Source organism: Theobroma cacao, chromosome 7 (assembly GCF_053813885.1).
Source record: "Theobroma cacao isolate CCN51 chromosome 7, ASM5381388v1, whole genome shotgun sequence".
NCBI classification, from domain to species: domain Eukaryota; kingdom Viridiplantae; phylum Streptophyta; class Magnoliopsida; order Malvales; family Malvaceae; genus Theobroma; species Theobroma cacao.
Genome location: NC_142645.1, coordinates 6,623,827 through 6,639,872, shown reverse-complemented (window position 1 = coordinate 6,639,872; position 16,046 = coordinate 6,623,827). Strand labels below are relative to the sequence as shown.

Sequence of the window (16,046 nt, the reverse complement as noted above, 5' to 3'; positions counted from 1 at the left end):
AGCATCGTCATCAACTTTCTCAGCTCTCTAAACTATTTGAGCTCTGTCAACTCTCTATTGAGCACCATCGTCATCAGGTTGTGGTCTATCTCTCAGCATCTGACCATATTGTCATCGATTAACAGACCCTATAGTATAGATGACATTAAGGTATGTTATTGGGTTTATTGCCGCAACACTTAAATTTTGAAACATTTGGTGTAAATTAGAACATGGATTAGAAACATTGCCTAAAGTTGTTACACGCCATGCATCTATAACATGTGTTTGCATTATTTTAGCGTGTCACGACATTGGTTATTTTAGGGCAGTTCGTGCAACAAGTCAGTAATTACACTGATTGGCATGTCACACGTCATGGGTATTTTAGGTCAGTTTGTGTAAGAACACAGTAATTATAGTGATTGGCGTGTTAGCGTTGGCGTGTTACAACATTTTACAATATATGCATGGCGTGTTACAACATTTTACGTTATATGCATGGCGTGTTCAACATTTTACATTATATGCATGGCGTGTTACAACATGACTAACAAATTTTAGAACACGGCATGTCATGTAATGTGTTAAATGATTAACAAATTATTGTTGTTTTCAAAATTTCAATGGGGTTCCAATTGTGTGACTTGTGATAAGACACAATGGTCAGTGGGTGGATGGCATTTACAAGGGTGGTGAGTCATGAATGCAGGGGGTTAGGAGTGATTTGTCGTTTGTGGGATTGATGAAGCTAGTTGAAGATGTTGTTGGGGTAAACTCAGAAATTGACGAGATTGAGTTACATGCATTGATCAGTACACCAGGAGAGCTATTACGGCCAATTACCAAGGATGATGAGGATGTTGCATTAATTCTGCTAGAACAGAGGAATGTTCCGACTGTGTATGTCAGCATTAAGGGACCCCAAACAAATGTTATGTCACATGAAGAAGCTGAAAAACATTGTAATCAGCTCAATCAAAATGAAATTTACAATGCTTCACGTATACCACAACATTCGGTTTGTAACCCACAACAATGGCAATTGACATATGCACAAGAATTTGTGTAGCTCGGTAGACACACGACATTCATAGAACAGTTGGTTACACAATTTCGATCAGGATGTGCATCGAACCAATTAGTTACTTCTGTCCAACAAATGCAACGATTGGATGAAACTGTACAGGTTGTAATGGCATTTTCAAATGAAAATGCGACACTTGAGGACAACACTGCGACGTTGGAGGGTGACACTGCGACGCTCGAGGATAATATTGCATCTAATGAGGGAAATGAGGATTTGTTCCCTACTAGTGAAGATAGATTTGATGACAATTCAAATGATGGGCCTGATGAATGGCATGATGAGAGTTCAGACGATGATTGACTTTATGACAATGACATTCCAATTTGCAGTAATGTTGAAGGCAAAACAGAACCTATTGAAGGTGTTGATGTAGGAGATGTTCAGTGTGATAACCCCATATACAATAACCCCATCGCTGATGCGAACGGGATTCATTCCCCTGGTACATTGCTCCATGATAGTTATTAGGATAGGGAAAATGTAGGGATATCTCGTACGTGGATAATTTCAAGTGCAGAAAGGTTCTCCTTCCAAACAATTACAATTGAGGAGTCGACATGTGCCGATGATCGCTTATACAAAGGAAGAATATTTTCCTTGAAAGTTGAGTTGAAACGAGCTTTACACATGTTGGCTCTAAAACAGTAGTTTGGGATAAGAGTAAAAAGGTCATGTAAAGCTCGTTATGAGGTTGCTTGCAAGGACAAAGCATGCAAGTTCAGTGTGCGTGCAACGAAGTTACCTAAATAAGGAGAATATTGGAAAGTTCATACGTTTCACAAAGTACACACGTGTACTATCGATGGTTTGCAAGGGCGATTTGTAACCGTGAGTGCGAAGATAATTGGTGAACTTATGTCAAACAAGCTTCAGGCTAATAGAGTAGCATTGAGACCTAAGGACATAATTAGTGAGATGAGGGTTCAGGGGGGATTGGAATGCCTATATAGTAAGGCCTAGCAAGCGAAGGAGTATGCGGAGAGGCTTATTTTCGGTCTCCTAGAGGAGTCATTTCAACTACTAGCCTCGTATTTTTATATGCTGAAACAAGAAAATCTCGGCACAGCTACTGATAAGGCAGAAAGATTCAAATATTGTTTTTGGGCATACAGGGCTTCTATTCAGGGGTTTGGGGATGTAATGCGTCCTATGGTTACAATTGATGCGACACATCTGAAAGGCAGGTTCAAGGGTGTCTGTTTGTTGCTGTATACAAAGATGCGAACGAGTGCGTATATCCAGTTGCATTTGGCATTGGCCATGTTGAGGACGAAGACTCATGGACGTGGTTTCTTAGCAAGCTGCGTGATGCGGTTGTTTGTCCTGAAAACACTATGTTCATTCTGATCAACATCTCAGCATTAAGAAAGCAATCTAAAATGCATACCTAGAAGCGCACCACTGTTTATGCGGGTACCACATGAAGAAAAACTTTAAAAACAAGTTCAAGCGCGACGACATTTCTATGATTTTCACCCTTACTCGAGATTGCTATGAGGTTTTCGATTTCAACAAACATATGAACCAACTCAAGCAGATTCACGCGGGAGCCCACGCAGACCTTATGAAAATAGACCCTAAGAGATGGGTACGTGCCTATTCACCAGCAAGGCGATACCAAATGATGACATCCAACATTGCGGAATGTGTTAACTCATGTTTAAAGCATGCAAGATAAATGCTAACAACTGTTTTGATCGAGTTCATCAGAGACATGTTTTAGCGTTGGTTCCATGATCGGTACGAGGAAGCCGTCAAGGTGACCACGCCTCTCAGCCCTTGGGTTGCCAGGCAGTTGAGCAAACGGTTCAATGATGCACATCGTTTTGTGGTTAAACCTATCAATCGAATGGAGTTCGAAGTTAAAGACGAGAAGATGGACGGACTTGTAGACCTGTCTAGGAAGACGTGTTCATGTTGTGAGTTCCAAACAGATTTAATGCCATGCAGCCATGCCATTGCAACAATAAGGTCATAATATCTTTATTTCTTATTTGAACCTTAATTGACATAGTATTTACACTGTGCTTGAACATTGAGTTCATTGTATTTTTCAGTAAATGAAAACGTGAAGCCATTGAATTCTACGCTGACTACTACAAGACAACCGTTTTGGTGGAGGGTTATGCAAGGTCCATTCACCCGATAAGGCATCCTAGTGAGTGGGACATCCCCCCTCATGTGAAACAGATTGTCGTCTTGCCACAACCTAAGCGAGGACAAACGGGATCAAGTTGAAGCCATTATAAGGGCTATAAAGCCTGATATAGTTTTCCATGATTTGGGGTATTGGATTCCAGCCTTGGCTCACCAAATCGGCATCAAGTCCATTTACTATGCCGCAATGACTACAGTCGCAAACGCGCATATGTCGACAAAGAAAGTTACAACATAAATGACTGTAGAAGAGTTGATAGAAGTTCCTCTTGGTTATCCTTCTTCCAAGGTGAAACTCAGAGCTGAAGAGGTTTTCGTTCTGAAAACTGCGCGAAAAATCTTTGGAATAGAATTGTCATTTTAGGACCGAACATGAATGGCAATGATACCATAGCCTATAGGGCTCATCGTGAAATTAAAGGACCTTTCTGTGACTATGTTGTTTAACATTTTGGCAAGCCTGTTATGCTAACAGGGCCTTGCCTCCCTGAAACAAATGCCACACAGCTTAAAGACAAATGGGCTAGTTGGCTAAGCAACTTTGAGCCAAGTTTTGTGGTGTTTTATGCATTCGGAAGCCAAATTACATTGCAAAAGGAGGAGTTTCAAAAGTTTGTTCTTGGGCTTGAGTTATCAGGGCAGCCTTTCTTGGTGGCTTTAACACCACCAGATAGATGCACAAGGTTTGAAGAAGCATTGCTTGAGGGGTTTCAAGAAAAGATTCAAGGAAGAGGGTTGTTGCACGATGGTTGGTTTCCCCAAGAGTTGTTACTCTGTCACCCATCTATTGGGTGTTTTGTGAATCACTGTGGTCCGAGAACCATGTGGGAATCTTTACTCAGTGACTGCCAAATTGTGTTGATTCCCTGCTTAGGAGATCAAATTCTGAACACCAGATTAATGGTAAAGGAACTCAAGGTTGCTGTTGAAGCTGAAAAAGGAGAAAACAGGAAGATTTCCAAGGAGAACTTAAGCAAAGCCATCAAGTTGGTGATGGACAAGGACAATGAAATAGCTGGTCTGTTGAAGAGAAACCATGCCAAGCTCAAGAACATTCTTTCTAACAGAGATCTTCAAGAAGAATATACCAATAACTTCATCAAAGGTCTGCAAGATCTGGTCAAATAATTAAGATCCAAATTGCAAAAGCAAAATAAGAATCCAATTTAGAATCCGAGTTTAGTGAACCTATTTTAACGTTGTGTCTGCCTAGCTTTCTTAATGTCTATCAGATTCCAATATGATATAATGCAACAAGTTCATTGTAAATTTCCTTCAATATTCTTAACCTCTAATGTCTTGGCCCTAAATGAATTGAATAGCGGTAACGGATAAAAAATGTCACGTCCCAAACCGAAGGTTTTAGAATATAACAGACGCCACATACTTATGAGACAAATCCCATAAGCATGCAAGGCAACAATATCATACTTAATCAATATAATATCTCCACAATCTTTTCAAAATTTACACCTCACAAAACTTCAAGACTCAAAATATAATATTAAAATACAATCCTCCAAATGATACATATTTCTGATCTAGCTAACATCTGCTTAATAAACTAAAAACTAATTACTCACATCAAAGCTTATAATTATTCAAGGGCATACGTTAATTTTGCGAACCAAAACTCTCGCCAAGCAAGTCTATCTCCCAAACATGCAAAGATGTTGAAATCTGTAAAATGATGAGAATTAATGGAATGAGTACAGCCACTCAGCAAGTGGCGGGCATCCCTTCAACCGAGTTAAGCATACTCAAAACATTTAGGCCAAAATTACTAATACATATATAGGTGTCAAAACAAAATTTTAAGTAATCTCATTCAAAAATATATATTTCAAAATTTCATTTTTAAATTACAAAAGTAAACGTAATTTCACTTCCGATAACATAACTAACACAATTTCAAAGCTTTCAGATAACAGAACAAAATATAAATTCACACTAATTTCAAGTTTTTATTAATCTCCTGTAAAATACTATGGTCATACTTAACCCTTACGACATATGTCATAATCATAGCAGAAATCACAAGTAACCTCAGTGGCACGGGTCATAATCATATCAAAACCACAATTAACCCCTATGGCATGGGTCACAATCATATCAGAAGCAACCATTGGCTGCTCTGAACAGCTATCACAAATATCACTATTCTGTAACTGGTGGTGCGATTGGGAGATCAATCTCTAATCACAGAATACATGTCGACATGGCCAACATTTAACCCCCATTGGCAGGATCATAACATTACCATACTAAGAGACAAAACAGAAACATATATTTTTATATTACTTGAATTTCACAAAATAGTGTATCCACTTTCTCATGCATATCAAAAACATAATCGTTTCAAATTAAATATTTACAAAGATAATCATATATGCATACAATGATAAAACTCATTTTCCAGAACAAAAATTGAAATCATATTTACTTACATATATTAGCATGCTCACCCGATTTAACAAATCATAGGACAAAATATCATGTACAAGTATGAAAATCACATTGAGGAAAATTTTAGGGTGTGAAAACACCGAAGGGATATCAGTCACTTACCTGATTCGCTAAAACCAAAATCAAAAGAAAAAGAATTAGAATCTTCTTGAATCCTATTAATTCAAAATACTCGAAATTAGAAACCAACATTTCTAACTTATCAAAACGAACCATGACTCTTTGGTGGTCATTCTAAGCATTTAAGGAGCAGCATCTCTTTTGCTGATCAAAAATTAATTTTTATTCTTTTAATAATTTATAAATACATAAAACATTCAAAACTTAGAAACTCATAGATTATAGTATAAAATCAGTAAAAATATGACGTTGGGTGAAAATATTTTAAATACAAATCTAAAATTAGATCTAAAGATTTTTTTTATATAATTGGGGGAGGGGGGATTCGAACCCTGCTCTTTAGGCAGGGGGTAATACACCAACTAATGAGCCAAAATTAGATCTGAAGATTTTTAATAAAAATTTTCAAAATATGTCAATTCAAATTAATTTATCAGATAAATATTTATTCATAAAAAAATTCACTAAAATTCAAATAGCTTAAATTTCTAAAGTTTCTATCAAAATAGGTAGAATCTAGGTGAAGAATAATTTTTGAAATAATTAAAAATGAATTCTCATAAATTCTGAAATTTCATATTTTTATGACCATTTGGCTTACTTCAAACACTTATAACTCTTAACCCGAATTATTTTCAATGATAAAATCAATGCCAATTTGAAGTATTCATATCATACTATAACACCAAAATTTATTTTAATTAAAACAAATACAAGATTCTCAAGTTTCAAAAGCCAAAAGTTTAGAAATTATCGTACTTAACCCAGATTTTTGGGTTTTTAGTATCAACAAATCTACTTTGAGGCTTTAATTCTCCTAACAAAGGAAGCCCAAATTGAGCCATTGACATCAAATTAAACACCTCATTTCATACTAGAAAAGCCCTCAAAGAAACAACCTAAAATGTTACCAAAATATGAAGTTTTGTTGACCTAAAGTTGGGTCATCAAAACTGTTAAAATCAAGTTTCCAATTAACTTCAAAAATTCATATCTTTCTAACCACAAAGCCAAACGAGATGCTAATAAACCATTGGAAAGATCTTTCAAGACATTTCCATTGGAACCCATCATGCCACCAGAACAGTACCGGATTTGAACGGAAGTTAAAGAAATATAAACTAAAGTTAAAACTTAATCATACCTTAATCACTGCTTTCTTGAATAGATCTTTCCTTTTTCTACCTTCTTCTCTGGGATTAGTTTCTCACAAATAATTTTTATATTTTATTTTATTTTTCTTTTCTTTAAACGTGCTAATAAAAACTGATCTTAACTTCCTTATATGTGATAAAATAAACTGACTTTACCTATTTTCCTTTAAACATGTCTTACTATTTTTCTTTTTTAGAATTAACTTAGATAAAACTAATTGATTTTCTTTTTAAAAAGTGATAAGACATAACTGACTATTTTTTTTAACATGATTATGTAATTTGACCCCAATTAAAATAAAATTACTTTATTTGCTAAAAAGTCCTTAATATAAAACTATTCTATTATAAACTCAAATATTTTATAATTTTAATAAAACCTATTTATCAAATTTAGGATTTTGTAAACATAATAATGTTATCGTATTTTTGAGTTGGAGTATTACAAAAAAAAAAAATTATATCCACTCCATCAGATTCTCATTTTCTTTTATGCATCTCTCCTCACCCAATCCCTCAAAAGTCCAAAAGTGCATGAACTCATTGTTAATTGCTCCATCCAATAAATAAATACATAATGTTAGTGGTTTCTCAAATAACTGGTGCGTGATAGATTTTCCTTGATAATAAAATCTGAATATGATAAACAGTCAAGAATCTCTGAAATAGTAATGAAAGATTTCTCTTGCAAATTGCAATAAATTGTTACCCATCTATAAACTAATATAGACCTAAACCCAAATTGCAATAACTTGTAAGTTATTAAAAAATTTTAAATAAATTTTTTTTTATTACATTAAATTAAATTCTCGTACTGTTATTTTAATTCAAATAGACCTTTTTTTATTAAAGATTAACTAAATATAATTAATCAAAATGTCATTTTGTAATTTTTATACTCATATGACATTGACTCAAATAATGAAAAATACCATGTAATTATGTCATTTCAACATGTCATGTCACCGTCTGTTATGACATGTTAACATACCATGTTAGCATCATGTGGCATGAAATAAGAAGCGACATTTTGACTAAGGATAGTTAGTCCACTACCAAATTTAACACTTTTATCGATGAAAATTTTTGTTGATAAAAGTTCAAATCCGTGAAAAATATCACCACCGGTAAAAGGCATGCCATCAGTATTTGAATATTTCGTCAAAAAATTGTTGACAGAATATTCTATCGAAAACTCATTCAACAAAGCATCTAATCCGTCGAAGGGATGATTGGTCTCTATTGATTGCATTTCGTCGACAAATTTCGTCTGTAATTTATAGACAAAATTTTCAACAGAAGTGATGACGAAACTCAGTAGTTCGAATGTATGTAGTTTTCATCGATGATGTCTTCATTTTTGCCAATGATGAAGTTTATTCTGTCATTAACGCTGTACATAATTCTATCGGTAAACTGCTATATCAGTTGGTAATTCCATTAGTAATAAAGTGGAATATATATGAAACCATTTTTTCTATAGGAACATTGAAATTGATTGGTTTTGTTCATTCTTGTTGTCATTCCAAGTGAATAATACAAATACAAATAAATAATAATATTAAAAAATACTAATATTTACAAAAAAAAATTGATTTTTATAAAAAATTACAAATTATTCGATATTACAAGCAATAAAATATATATAAATAAATAAACCTACAATCTAACTAGTGTCATTGTCCTTCAGTCGCGCCTCCTTATTATTAAAAGGGTTCGACTGTTGTTATGAAGTCTCTAAATTGGCTGTCGGCTTCACATATTGGAGGATCTGCGCAATACTTGATAATACTTGATATGACTTCATATTCCACATCTCATCCCTCATAGTCGTGACTTCTTTCTTCATATCCCTCAGTTCCTCGAGATCCGATGGAGGAGCAACCACAACATTGACAGTAAGAGTCGGACCACAAGTAGACTTAGACGTATAACTCATAAACGTGCCAAACCCATAGAATAATTAAAAGCCATCTAAATATAAAAGGTAATAGTATTTGTTTCATTTATTTATCTCGGGGAGCACAGATGTATTAATTAAGAACATATACAAATATTAAGAAGTTGGCTTGATTTGGAAAAGCATAGCCAAAAAAATAGGGGAAAAAATCCATATATATTTCAGGATTAAAATGAATTACCCTTTAGAGTAAGATATAAAAGGGAAAAAATTATTCAAACCGAAGATTTACTTTATTAGTATGGAAAATGATATTCATTTGGGCTTTTGGAACAGAGTAGAATCTTTTTAAAAAATATTTTTGACTTCTGTGTGCTTTGGAAGGATAAAAACTTAATTCATATCTAAAATATTTGCATATCAATATTTTAATTTAAAAATAAAATTATTAATTTAGGGTAAAAAATTAATTTAATAAATTATTAAGAGCATATATGTGGTTAACTATTTACACATTTAGGGTTCATATGCTTTCTTATATATTACTATATAAGTATAAATATATATAGAGATAGACGAGACGAGGGATTTACTTACATTAGTGTAAAAATTATTTATATTTGATTAATCCAACCGTTGGATTTTCGTGATCTATGCACAAGAATCATGCATGTCAAATTTTAAATAATTTAAAATGTTTAAGTATTTATTTGATACAATAAAATTTCTACAGTTTAATATATATTAAAAAAGATAATATTTTAAATTAATATAATATGGATATCGAATTGATTTTGAAACTCTACGTTCGAGTATAAGTTATTAAATAAAAATATAATTTGCTAAACATTAAATATATATGAAATAATAAAAAGACATAAAACTAAACACCAATCCCTCCTTATATATATATTATTATCATGGTTGTACATATTGTCATCTTCAAAAAATCCCAAAAGACAAGAAGATGAGCAGCAATTATATTCTAGATTTTTTTGTCTATAATATTTCTAAATAAATTCAAACTGAACAAAGCAAATCTGCATTCATATGATAATTTTAAGTTGTAGGCTTTCTGTCAGCATGCATGCAGTCATGTAAAATTGCAAGGATTCTAGATTTCTTCATGAAATAAATTACTTCTTTGACAAACTTATCATTAAGCTAACTCAATTTTGATGGAGCAATGCATCAAATATCAATTAAGCTACAATGTTAATTAAGAAAAAAACAGTTATCCTCGAAAACAAATAACCTTATCACTTTTAACAAGATGAAAACTTCATAAACTTGATAATTTCATCTCGATTAATTTATATTTCTTTGAATTAAGCATGAAATTAAAAGTACTTTAACATATTTGATTTGATATATATATATATATATATATATATATATATATATATAGATATTCAAAAAATTAAAGAAGTAAACATGAGAAGTATATCTGATAAAGACTTAGATGCAAAGCATCTATTCATTTTTTTTACCATAATGCTCAAAAAAGTCCCTAAATTATTCAAGAAAATCCAAATAAGTTTTTATTTTTTTATTGTATTCAATCAACCCCTATACTTTTATTTGGATCAAACAAGTTTTTATGATTAAAATGCAACATATCATTTTATGATATGAGAGGTGAAAAATGTTACATAATCATATTCTAATTCCAAATTAACATGTCACATCATTATCAATTATGATATGTCAGTATACTACATCATCATTAATTATAATACGTTAGTATGTTACATTAGCGTCACGTGACATAAAATGACAAATGATATTTTAATTAAATCAATTATTAATCATAAATGTTTATTTAACTCAAAATTAAGATACAATAACTTATTTGGTTTAAAATTAAAATACAAAAATTTAATTAAACACAATAAAAATATAAAAAAAATTTAAATTTTTTTTAAATATTTTAAGAACTTATTCAATTGTTTTACTTTTTTTAAAAAAAAAAAGGGAAAATCATTGTATCCGTATGATTACTTTTGGATTGCAAACCTTACCTCAATTATTGATGTCCGTCCCACTGTTGTTTATTGATGTGAAGTAGCCATGTTGTTATTGTTACTTTTGATTTGATTAAAGGACCCCATGTTTTCCACATCCTTGGACCCTGTGGCTAATGCCTAAGATTTGCAGACGGGGCATACGTTCTTCACGAAACTTAGTACTCATCTAACAATTTTTAATGAATAAGAATAATCTATGTAGTACCTGACATCAAGTGTTATTATAATATATTAATTAAATATTATTAATTTAATTAATTTCAAGACCAATTAAGATCTAAAAAGCCCATTCATCATCTATTTTGCACTTCAATCGATTTTAGTCCAATTGTCATGGACCTGTTCTCTTTATTTAAAAGATTCTTCGTTCTTTTATTTTTTCAATGAAAGATGTTGTCCTTTTTCTGTTTATTGATGTCGAGTGGGGTCTTAATAATTTGGATAATTTATGATCACCTAATAACTTTACCGATTTTATGCATGTTTTCCTTCATAAAAAAACAGTGCCATTCTTGCAGAAATTGCCATATCCAAAACAAATGCATCTGATGTTCCTCAGCTACTAAGTAGCTTGCTTGTTATTGCAATTGATCAAACTCGAGATCAAGTTGAAGCCATTTTAAGGGCCATGTAAAGCCTGGTATGGTTTTCTATGATTTGGGGCAATTGGATTCCAGCCTTGGCACACCAAATCGGCATCAAGTCCATTGGCTATTTCATGGTCTCTGCAGTCGCAAAAGCGCATAGCACAAGGAAAATTACAGAGGAAATGACTGTAGAAGAGCTGATAAAACTTCCTCCTAGTTATCCTTCTTCCAAGGTGAGATACAAAGCTGAAGAGGCTGCTATTGAGACAATTAAGGCCAAAATCTTTGCAATTGGATTGCGCTAATATAATATGGATATCGAATTGATTAGAAACTCATATCATCCGATTGAACTTTCATTTGGTAAAAACATGTAAAGTTAAACGAAATTACATGAGAGACTATGCTTTGAACCAACTATTTCATTTGGTTAATCGAATACATCTTACTCAATAATTCAACACTAATAAATGCATAATATCCAGTGACATATTTATGACCACGAATCTACATTTCTTTTTTCATAAATTGTTAAGTCAAGTTGTTGAACTCCTAAAAGCATTGAACTCAATTCTTAACGTTATACCAGATGTCATAAATGACTTTTAATTTAAGGACATTGTATGAGTGGATCATATTGGTGAAGGGATCATTTCCAAAGTGTCCTCTCATTAAAGGCATTTGTACCATTGAAAAGAGCCCCACCTTGCCCCACCTTATTTAAATTATTTCATGTAAAGTTAATATAACTACTTACTTATTTAATTAATTTAATGAAATAAATTTTAAGTATTTGATCATTATTCTACCCATTTTCTGCTGTCAAGGGATGCCTAAGTCAAGTAGGGTCTTATATAAATTTGGATGCTGTCATGGTAATTACTATGAAGACTTGCTTTTTGGCTCTGCCAACAAAATTTCTAGCAGTTTTGTCAGCCACATAATGTTGATATATATAACTTCCTTTGAACTCAGTCACAGTAACACAGTTTGCAAGGCAAAGATGAGAAATCCCAACTCCTCCAAGCTTCACGTAGCCATGTTTCCATGGTTTGCCTTTGGCCATTTCATCCCTTACCTTCACCTCTCAAACAAGCTTGCTGAGAAAGGCCACAAGTTCTCCTTCTTATTGCCTAAAGAAGCACAGCCAAAGTTAGAACAATTTAACCAATATCCAAATCTTATTCAGTTCTTTCCTCTTGTTGTTTCCCATGTAGTGTTGGAATGAGCCCTGCAGCTAATTGAGATTGGTTAAGACTTGATTCCAAACATGCAACAACATCACTCATATTGAATGATTAAAGTTTTCCTTCATCAATAAGACATCAACTATAAAAAATTATAAGTCTAATTGGATGAAGTCCATGAGATTAATATGCTTTGCAAGGGAACTGTAATGGGTTCCAGTTATGAGATCTTTATGCATCAAAGCGTAATCTCAAAATGTTCCTGGTCAATGTATCATTGGGACTGGACATCAATGATACCTAGAGATTGATACATTCTATATTCCTTACTTGAGAAGTAAGCAACCGATCTTATAGGTTGAAGTATAGAAATACTTGGAACTAGAATGTAGATGCTTGCCTAAGAGAGCAAGTTCACTGAACATGACCCGTCATGAGAAGTGCATTTGGTATTTCACTCAAGTGTCTATGCAATACTTCTCATATGTCAGTTGTGTAAATACTCTCTAGACTTGAGATACCAGGTTATCTTATGTCTTATGTGTGGAGTGCTATGCTTTGATTTCATCCTTACAGGTGCCTAACCAATGATGTCAGAACAAAATGCTTTTAGGTATAACATGTAGCAAGTGAAGAAACATGAGTGGTCAAGATAGGAATCATCACCCCAAGTGATACAAGGGACATATCCTAACTGTTCTTAGTTGATATTAGCTTATTAAAATCCTTAGCCAAGGCGACTTGAAGATTATGAAAGGAGTTTCATAACTCTTTATAAAGCTGATGATCAAACTTTAAGAACAAATATGGAGATTAATAAAAGTAGACACTGCACCATGCTCTTATCATCTCTGAGATATATGATGAGAGAATGAATTACACTGAAAGGCTGATCACTGAAAAGTTAAGTCAAACCATCTTGACTCTTCTAACATTTGGGTGACCATGATGGATTGCTAGATCCTAATCTTGGTCTATGAACTCTAAGTAGTTAACTTGATTAATGATAAATTTAAAGTAGTTTAAATTTATTTAATTTTAAGTTTAACTTAAGAATTATATGTTGAGTTCATTACCAACATGTTAGAAGCCTAATGAGTCACACACCTAAAATGAATGCTGAAAATAAAATAAGAGAGGTGACTAACTTAGACTTAATCAAATTAGAAGTTATGAGTGTCTCAAGCACTTGATTAGAATTGTTTAATTAAGTTGTGTGTAATTAATTAAATTATTTAATTAAATCATTAGGCCTAATTAATTAAATTGTTTAATTAAGTCATTAGGCCTAATTAATTAAATTAAACAATTAAGTTATTGGGCCTAATTGATTAAATTTGTTTAATTAAGTCATTGGGCCTAATTGATTAAAATTGTTTAATTAAATTGTTGGGCTTAATTAATTAAATTGTTTAATTAAGTTATTGGGCCTAATTGATTAAATTAAATAATTAAGTTAATTGGGCTTCTTAAGGACTTAATTAAATTATTTATTCAAATTATTGGATTAATTGGTAGTTACAAAATAGATTTGTAATTAGGGTTTAAAATTAATCCAATGTATAAATACCTTGCTATAGCCTCCAAACAAAATGAGAGAAAACGGTTGAAAAAAAAAAGAACGACACATTAGAAATTCCTTTTGTCTTGTCGTTCTTTGCGTTCTTGATTTCTTTTGTGCGTTCAGCCCCACAATTTTGTGTGGATTATGAGTTTATGAAACTCATCTTTGCTAGAACATTGTCAAGGCATAACACTCCCAATCTTTAAAGAAGATTTTCTAATTCATTAGTGTGGATCACCATTAAAGGCTACACAAAGATTCTTTGGACAGCTTTGGTTTGCAACAGTCAGGTTGAGGTGGTTGAGCTTTTTGAAGGCTAATTTGATGATTTAACAAATGATTCATCAACCTTTATTATTTAGGCAAACTTGATATGATCATATATATTTTATTTTCAATTTAATTCTTACTTAATTTGGCATCAAAGAGATTTTAAGAAGGTAAGGCATAATTTAATTTTAAATTTATTTCTACTACGTTTTATTTGTATTTGATGCATGATCAGCCCTCACCCAACATATGGATGGTATCCTGCTAGCGCCCAAACTACATCCGATGTTCCTCAACCACTACATAGCTTGTTTGCTATTGCATTTGATCAAACTCGAGATCAAGTTGAAACCATTTTAAGGGCTATAAAGCTGATATAGTTTTCTATGATTTGGGGTATTGGATTCCAGCCTTGACGCACCAAGTCAACATCAAGTCCATTTACTATGCTGAGGTGACTGCAGCCGCAAACGCGCATTCGTCGACAAAGAAAGTTACAAAGGAAATGACTATAGAAGAGTTGATAGAAGTTCCTGCTAGTTATCCTTCTCCCAAGGTGAAACTCAAAGCTGAAGAGGTTTCCGTTCTGACAATTGCACGAAAAATCTTTGGAATAGGATTGTCATTTCAGGACCGGATAATAACTAGCATGAATGGCAGTGATGTCATAGCCTTTAGGGCTCACCGTGAAATTGAGGGACCTTTTTGTGACTATGTTGCTCAACATTTGGCAAGCCTGTTATGCTAACCGAGCCTTGCCTCCCTGAAACATATGCCACACAGCTTGAAGACCAATGGGCTAATTGGCTAAGCAACTTTAAGCCAAGTTCTGGGGTGTTTTGTGCATTTGGAAGCCAGATTACATTGCAAAATGAGGAGTTTCAAGAGTTAGTTCTTAGGCTTGAGTTATCAGGGCAACCTTTCTTGGTGGCTTTAACACCACCAGACGGATGCACAAGGGTTGAAGAGGCATTACCTGAGGGGTTTCAAGAAAGGATTCAAGGAAGAGGGTTGCTGAGTGGTGGTTGGTTTCCCCAAGAGCTATGACTCTGTCACCCATCTATTGTGTGCTTCGTGAATCACTGTGGTGCGGGAACCATGTGGGAATCTTTGCACAGTGACTGCCAAATTGTGTTGATTCCCCGCTTAAAAGAACAATTTCTGAACACCAGATTAATGGTAGAGGAACTCAAGGTTGCTGTCGAAGATGAAAAAGGAGAAAACAGCAAGATTTCCAAGGAGAACTTGAGCAAAGCCATCAAGTTGGTGATAGACAAGGACAATGAAATATCTGGTCTGTTGAAGAGAAACCATGCCAAGCTCAAGAAGAATCTTTCTAACAGAGATCTTCAAGAAGAGTATATCAACAACATCATCAAAGGTCTGCAAGATCTGGTCAAATAATTAAGATCCAAATTGCAAAAGAAGAAGAATCCAATTTAGAATCCGAGTTTAGTGAACCTGTTTTAATGGTTTTTCTGCCTAGCTTTCTTAATGTCTATCCGATTCCAATCTGATATAATACAATAAGTTCATTTTAAATTT

At 33.3% G+C, this 16,046-nt stretch overlaps 2 pseudogenes; both read left to right on the top strand.

Moving 5' to 3' along the window:
- The first annotated feature begins 1,141 nt into the window (after positions 1–1,141).
- On the top strand, positions 1,142–4,410 carry LOC108662845 (UDP-glycosyltransferase 79B2 pseudogene; annotated as a pseudogene).
- Positions 4,411–14,728: 10,318 nt separating this feature from the next.
- Positions 14,729–16,046, top strand: LOC108662737 (UDP-glycosyltransferase 79B6 pseudogene; annotated as a pseudogene).